Consider the following 7,932-nt stretch of genomic DNA (forward strand, 5'->3'; position numbering starts at 1 on the left):
CTCGCCGTCACGTTTCAACGCAAGTACCGGCCGCCCAGCTACGCGGAAGCTCCCGGCTTGGAGATATTCTTTTAAGAGCCCCAGTGACGACACAAGGACTGGGCGGGTTTCTTGCAAAGAGCGGAACTTAATTGGCTCCTCCTCGGCTGCCGCTCATCGTCATGGCGTGTGCTGATAGGGTATTCTGGGAAAGGAGGCGGGATATTTGGGGCCTGTCCAAACTGTTCTAAAACTCAAGGATCCGCTGATCGCCTGTGGAGACGTGATGGTTCCAGGATATCAGTTTCAACAACGATTTTAATTTAAATGAACAGTTTGGATCAGGACAACCGATTGAAATGTAAGGAACCGCTGCCCTGTAACACAAGGGCCAATATAGCATTTTCTCGAACTGTATTTGTATTGGAGTTCCCCCAGCCACTCCTAAAAGCTTTCACTCAATCTTTTTGTTTTGTTTTTCGAGATAGGGTTTCTCTGTGTAACAGCCCTGGATGTCCTGGAACTCTCTCTCTGTAGACCAGGCTGGCCTCGAACTCACAGAGATCCACCCAACACTCGGGAGGCAGAGGCATGGGGATCTCTTGAGCTCTAGCCAGTCTGGTCTACAGAGTGAGTTCCAGGACATCCAGGGCTGTTTCACAGAGAAACCCTGTCACGAAAATAAATAAATAAATAATAATAATAATAATAATAATAATAATAATAATAATAATAATAATGCCACAAAAATTTTGTTGAGACAAGTCTTGCTATGCAAACCAGGCTATCCTTGAATTCTCAGCGATCTTCCTTAGCCTTCTAGTTAGCTGATTGCTAGATGATAGGCATGTACTACCAGGCCCATGCTATCCCTGAAACCCTGTGAGGAAATGTCCACAGGGAACATTGGTGAGCAGACTGAGCCAAACATTAACTACCAACCTGCTTGTACCATTCTCTTTATAGCCTTTATCTATTTTTTTGTTTTGTTTTGGTTTTTGGTTTTATTTTGCTTTGTTTTTGTTTTTCGAGACAGGTGGCTTTGGAAGCTGTCCTGGAACTAGCTCTTGTAGACCAAGCTGGTCTCGAACTCACAAGGATCTGCCTGCCTTGTGTACTGCCTTCTGTACTGAACATGTATAGACTTTTATGTATAAATTTTATAGTTACTATACATGTGGGGTGTGTGTGTGTGTGTGTGTGTGTGTGTGTGTGTGTGTGTGTGCTTGAGAGAATGTTCATGTCAAGTGCATGTGTGGAGGACACAGAATGACTTTTGAGAGCTGGTTTTCTCCTTCCACAGTGTGGAAGGAGAACTCAGGTTATCAGATGTAAGTCCCTTTACAGGCCAGGCTATCTCAGTTCTCACATACTTGTTTCAACTATGAAAAGTATTGTGCTTTAGTGACAGTCTTGAAATGCAAGTCACGTTGAGATCGGGTATGTTGGTACATGCCTATAATCCCAGCATATGAAAGGCTGAGGCATAAGGATGTGAGTTGGCCAGCTTGGGTTAATGAGTCCCAACCTAACCTGGGCTACCTAACATGACCTTGTCTCAAAAATAAAGCAACAATTGGCTTCTGCTCCAGCACCATGCCTGCTTTCCTGCTGTCATGTTTCTCACCATGATGGTCATGGACTCACCCTCTGAACTTTAAGCCCCCCAATAAACTCTTAATAAACTCTTATCCTTTTTATTTCTTTTCTTTTTTCTTTTTTTATTTTAAGGCAGGTTTTCACCAAGGGGAGGTGGCGCATGCCTTTAGTCCCAGCACTTGGGAGGAGAGACAGGCTGCTCTCTGTGAGTTTGAGACCAGTTTGGTCTACAAGAGAGAATTTGAGGACAGCCTCCAAAGCCACAGAGAAACCCTGTCTCAAAAACAAACAAACAAACAAACAAAACAAAACAAAAAGTCAGGTTTTCCCTGTTTAAAAGCTTCTGGCTGTCCTGGAACTCTCTTCATAGGCCAGGCTGGCCTCAAACTCAAACTCACAGAGATTCACCTACCTCTGCCTTCTGAGTGCTGGGATTAAAGTTGTGTGCCACCTCCACCCCACTAAACTCTTTTTCTATAAATTGCTTTGGTCATAGGGCCTTATTACTGAAATTTAAAATTAACTAAGGTGTAAATTGGGACCAGCAAACAGGTTATTGCTGTGACAGGTCTTACAATGCTGTTTTTTGAGGAATATGGAAGACTTTTCGACTTTGGACAGATTAAATGCTGTAATTGGTACTCATCAGTCAGTAGTACTGAGAGCAGCGTGGACTATGGAGGCCCAGCTCAAAAGGCTTCAGAAAGAAACAGTAGTAGCAACTAGGCTAGATGCCTATTCTTGGGATATTTTGGTAATGAATGTAGCCACTTTTTAATTTTTTCTTTTCTTTCTTTTTTTTTTGGTTTTTTGAGACAGGGTTTCTCTGTGTAGCTTTGGAGCCTATCCTGGCACTCACTCTGGAGACCAGGCTGGCCTCCAACTCACAGAGATCCGCCTGCCTCTTCCTCCTGAGTGCTGGGAACTCCCGGCCACTTTTTAATTTTCTAAGAATCCACCTGAGGCTAAATTGAAGAGTTTTGAACTAATGTTGTTGGTAGAGGCGATTTCAAGACAACCTAATACTGACTTTGTCACTGGTTATTAGTGATCACTGATATGCAGGTCTGCACTGAAAAAGAATAAGTAGGGCAAAAAGAAACACAAACTGTACAGCTTGAGAAAAAGAGCACCAGGAAATTTAATGTTAGAGCCAAGCTTGTGCTGAAGGACAAAAGGAGAAACCTGATACAAAATGGAATTAAGAGAGTGATGTCCTCAGGCCAAGACCACCACTCAGCTAATTCTGCAATTTGTAAATGAAGTTTATACAGCAAAGGGAAACAACCAATTGAAGTTTATGCAAATTTAATCCAGTGCATGAAGCAAGTTCATCCCAAACAGGCAGCCTAACATGGCAACATCAGCCATATGGCTCTTTCTTTCCTTCCTTTTTTTAAGGAGGAGGGTCATTTTTGAAACAAGGTTTTTCTGTGTATCCCTGCCTGGAACTCAGTCTGTAGACCAGGCTGGCTTTGAACTCAGAGATTTGCCTGCCTCTGCCTCTGGAGTGCTAAAATTAAAGGTATGAACTTCTACCCCCTTAGCTGGTTCTTTCTTGAAGGATACAGGAGTCTTGAGGGATACAGGAGTCTTGAAGGGTACAGGAGTAAAGGGGTTGTAAACTCTTCCTCCACAGTCAAGGAAACCACCGAGGCCAGGTGTGTGACAAGGAGTCCCTGCATGGAGGCCAGAAGCTGTAAAGTGAAGCCTGGATTGCATTGGAGACTCTAAGATGATGGAGGTGCCAGAGCTGTGGGATATCTGCCAAGAAGAGCTTCAGGCAGGGAGTGGAACAGCCTAGGAGAGAAAGATGTGTTTCAGTGAGCAATGTTGGAAAGATGGAGTCATGTGTAATTCCATAAGACATGGAGTTACAAGATTTGGAGTTGTCTCTGCTAGGTTTTCTGTCTGGTTTTGGTCCAGCATTTCAAGACAGGGTTTCTCTGTGTAGTCCTAGCAGTCCTGGAACTTGCTCTGTAGACCTGGCTGGCTTTGAACTCAGAGATCCGACTGCCTCTGCCTCCTGAGTGCTGGGCTTAAAAAGGTGTGGGCCACCACCATCCAGTGGAGACTTTAGACTTTTAAACTATGTTGAAACTGTGAGGTTGCATCGGGCTAGAGAGCATTCTTGTCATAGTTTGGCTATTATGGTATTTTTCATTACACAGTTAGTGGAACTAAGAATTGTGGCCGTGTTAGAGGAAGTATATCTCTGGGGTGGGTTCTAAGGTTTCAAAAGCCAGGCCATTCCTAGTTATCTCCCTATCTGTCTTCTGCTTGTGGATCTGATATAAACTCTTGGCTACTACTCCAGCACCATGCTCCCATCATGATGGTCATGGACTCCACCCTCTGGAACCATGAGCCCCAAATTAAATGCTTTATTTTATAAATTGCCTTGGCCATGGTGTTCTTTTTTTTTTAAGACTTATTATAAAAAAGATTTATTTATTATGTATACAGTGTTCTGGTCTGTATACCAGAATAGAGCACCAGATCTCATAACGGATAGTTGGAGCCACCATGTGGTTGTTAGGAATTGAACTCAGGACCTCTGGAAGAGCAGCCAGTGTTCTTAACCTCTGAGCCATTTCTCCAGCCCAGTCATGGTGTTTTATCACAGCAGTAGAACAGTAACTGAAACATACATACACATAGTTTAAAGCAATAAAAATAAAGTTTTTTAAAAAAATAAGTCAGGTGACCCGGCATTGGTGGCACATGCCTCTAATCCCAGCACTCGGGAGGCAGAGGCAGGTGGATCTCTGTGACTTCGAAGCCAGCCTGGTCTCCACAGTGAGTGCCAGGATAGGCTCCAAAAAAGCTACACAGAGAAACCATGTCTTGAAAAACCAAAAAAAAAAAAAAAAAAAAAAAGTCAGGTGGGGTGGCACATGCCTCTAATCCCAGTACTTGGGAGGCAGAGGCAATCAAATCTCTGTGAGTTTGAGACCAGCCTGGTCTACATAGTAAGTTTCAGAACATTCAGGACTACACAGAGAGACTGCCTCAATAATAAATAAATAAATAAATAAATAAATAATGATTTTGAAAAAGAGAGGGCTGAAGAGGTAGCTCAGAGCTTAAGAGCATGAAGACCTGATTTGGGTCCTCAACACCAAGATTACACAGCTCATATCTACCTATCGCTCCAGCTCTAGAGGGATCTGCACACACACACAGATACACACACACATACTCATGCTCTCATAATTAAAAGTAAAAACATGGCCTGGAGAGATGGCTCAGAGGTTAAGAACACCAGCTGATCTTCCAGAGGTCCTAAGTTCAGTTCCCAGCAACCCCATGGTGGCTCATAACCATCCATTATGAGACCTGGTGCCCTCTTCTGGTGTGCAGATACACATGGAAGCAGAATGTTGTATGCATAATAAATAAATAAATAAAAATAAAATAAATAAATTAGGAAAAGGAAATTGTGATGAAGTATGCCAAGTTGATTAATGGAGATGACTTTGTGGGGTGGGGGAAAATTCATCTGTCCCCCCCCAAAAAAACAAAACCATGGCCCTCAGGAGGGCCATGTGATAAAGTCTGTGTGTGTGTGTGTGTGTGTGTGTGTGTGTGTGTGTGTGTGCATGCATGTCTGTGTGTGTGTATGCATGTGAGTGTGTGTGTGTGTGTGTGTGTGTGTGTGTGTGTGTGATGTTGGAGACTGAACCAAGGAGCCTTGTATGTGTATTGCTGGCACTCTACTACTGACCTACACCCCAACCCAGAATTTTTTTTTCTTTTTTTTTTTTCTTTTTTCTTTTTTTTTTTTGATTTTTTGAGACAGGGTTTCCCTGTGGTTTTGGAGACTGTCCTGGAACTAGCTCTTGTAGACCAGGCTGGTCTCGAACTCACAGAGATCTGCCTGCCTCTGCCTCCTGAGTATTGGGATTAAAGGCGTGTGCCACCAATCTGAGCGTGTGGCGCTCAGAATGTTTGTTAAAGAGATATCTGAGCCAGTTGGTGGTGGCTCTGGCCTTTAATCTCAGCACTCCAGAGGCAGAGGCTGGTGGATCTGAGTTCAAGACCAGGCTGGTCAAAAGAATGAGTTATAAGACAGCCAGGACAACACAGAGAAACCCAGTCTTAAACAACCAAAACCAAAACAACAACCAAAAAACCCGCAAAACAAAGATCTGGCAGAACTGGGGAATTAAATCCTGGGCTCTATAGATGGGATCCAGTGTGTCCATCAGCCCACACCCCATCATGTAGTCCTTTACCTTACCGGATTTTCTGTTTATTTGTCAGCTCAGGTTTTGTATCTGTGCTTTAGACCTTTTCTCCTGTAACCTGTAGCAGGCCTTTTTGGACCACCAGCCAAAAATCATGACATGGAGACTTATTATTAACTATGAAAGCTTGACCTTAGCTTAGTCTTATTCCTAACTAGTTCTTATAACTTAAATTAACCCATATTTCTTAATCTACATTATACCATGTGGCCTGGTTACCCTTACGTTGTACTGTCCATCCTGCTTCTTCTTCATCTGTGTCAACTCTGCTTTTCTTCTTCCCAGGGTTCTCTCCCTGCCCTGAAGTCCTGCCTATACTTGCTGTCTACCTATTGGCCATTTAGCTCTTTGTGACACCAGTCACAGCAGTATGTTTTCACACAGTGTACAGGAATATCACAAAACAGTAACCTGGCTTTATCCTCATCTGGTTTTCCATCAGTCCCTCATGGACCTTGCCAAGCCCTTTCCAACCTCAGGACTCTGGATTTGTTGTTGCATTTATCCAAGATAACTTTCGCTGTCCCAGTTCACTTCTGTCTGGTTTTATAGCTTAGGATGACCTTGAACTTCTGATCGTTTCCTCTCTTTATCTCCTAGATTAAATGTCACAGCTTAGAGGAGTTTTCTCCAATACCTTATCTACAGAAACCTATTTTTCATTTTTTTCCTTTGATGCAAGGTTTCTCTGTCTAACAGTTCTGGCTGCCCTGGAACCCACTTTCTAGACCAGAATGGCCTGGAACTCAGAGATCTCTTGTCTCTACCGCCCAAGTGCTGAGATAAAAGTTGTGAGCTACCACTACGCAGCTACAAAGCCAATCATTATGACATGCTCTATTTAGTGAACTCCAAGCCAGGTACGGCTAGGAAAAACAAAACAAAACAAAAACAAAAACAAAGACAAAATGTATCAAAATAATGAGTGGTCAAAACTGTATAGTGTAAGTTCAAACTAGAACAGAAAGAACTGAAAAGACCTCCCAGTAAAAGTAGTAAAAGCCCAGCAACAACCTGTGGCTTGTTTCCTAATCCACAAAAAAGCACAATAACTTTTTTTTTCCCTGACTAGGTCTTCCAATATAGCCTAGGCTAGCCTGGAACTCACATTGACTAAATCTCCTCTTTCCATTAATTGGGCTCTTTTTATTGGCTTACTGAGGACAGGAGGCTGAACCTGATTTGGGGTACAGGTTGTGACCTCCAAGTTTGATAACACTGTCTCCAGACCCTCTATTTACTTCTTATACCCAACTGATATATCTTCCAACTGCTCAAAGGGATTTATTTTTACTTCCTCTGATTTTGGAAAGCCGCACTGAGCAACAGATGTCCATGTTATGTACTGTCATAATAATCTCTATGCTGGTTTTAACTGTCTCTCCTGACTCAACCTACTGAATGCTTAGAATTAGAAGCACTCACAAAGTCCTTTTCTTTAATGATGATATAAAAAAACTTCTTGTTTAGATTGTACTCATTTTCATCTTATATTTGTTTCAGCCCAAGAGTGCCTACTGACCATGCATGAGGCCCTGAGTTTTATCCTCAGTGCCAATAAAAAGACAAAGAAAGATGGGCATTGGTATGCACGCCTTTAATCCCAGCACTCTGGCGGATTTCTGAGTTTGAGGCCAGGCTGGTCTCCAGAGCGAGTGCCAGGATAGGCTTCAAAGCTACACAGAGAAACCCTGTCTCGAAAAACAAAACAAACAAACAACAACAAAAAAGGAAAAAACAGAAGAAAGAAAAGGACAAAGAGCTGGAAATGTAGCTCAATTGTTAGAATGATTGCCTAGCAGCTAGCACAAAGCCCTGGGAACTACAACACACACACACACACACACACACACACACACACACACACACACACACACTGATGAACATGATTCTGCCTTCCCTTTTGTTGTTTTTTGTTTTGTTTTTTTCTTTTGGTTTTTTGAGACAGGGTTTTACTATTTAACCTTGGCTGCTCTGGAACTCACTCTGTAGACCAGGCTGGCCTTGAACTCACAGAGATCTACCTTCCTCTGCCTCGCAAGTGCTGGGGTCAAAGATGTGGACCACCACCACCCCATGCCCCTGCCTTCCTTATTTAAGCTTT

General features: G+C 42.9%; 1 long non-coding RNA gene across 1 annotated transcript; it reads left to right on the plus strand.

The window, feature by feature from the left end:
• The first annotated feature begins 13 nt into the window (after window positions 1–13).
• LOC118238415 lies at window positions 14–3,974 on the plus strand. Its single transcript, XR_004768641.1, has 2 exons — window positions 14–340; window positions 3,218–3,974. It is a non-coding gene; the product is annotated as an uncharacterized LOC118238415 (long non-coding RNA).
• The last annotated feature ends 3,958 nt before the right edge of the window (window positions 3,975–7,932 follow it).

This window comes from Cricetulus griseus, chromosome 2 (assembly GCF_003668045.3).
Source record: "Cricetulus griseus strain 17A/GY chromosome 2, alternate assembly CriGri-PICRH-1.0, whole genome shotgun sequence".
Lineage (NCBI taxonomy): Eukaryota > Metazoa > Chordata > Mammalia > Rodentia > Cricetidae > Cricetulus > Cricetulus griseus.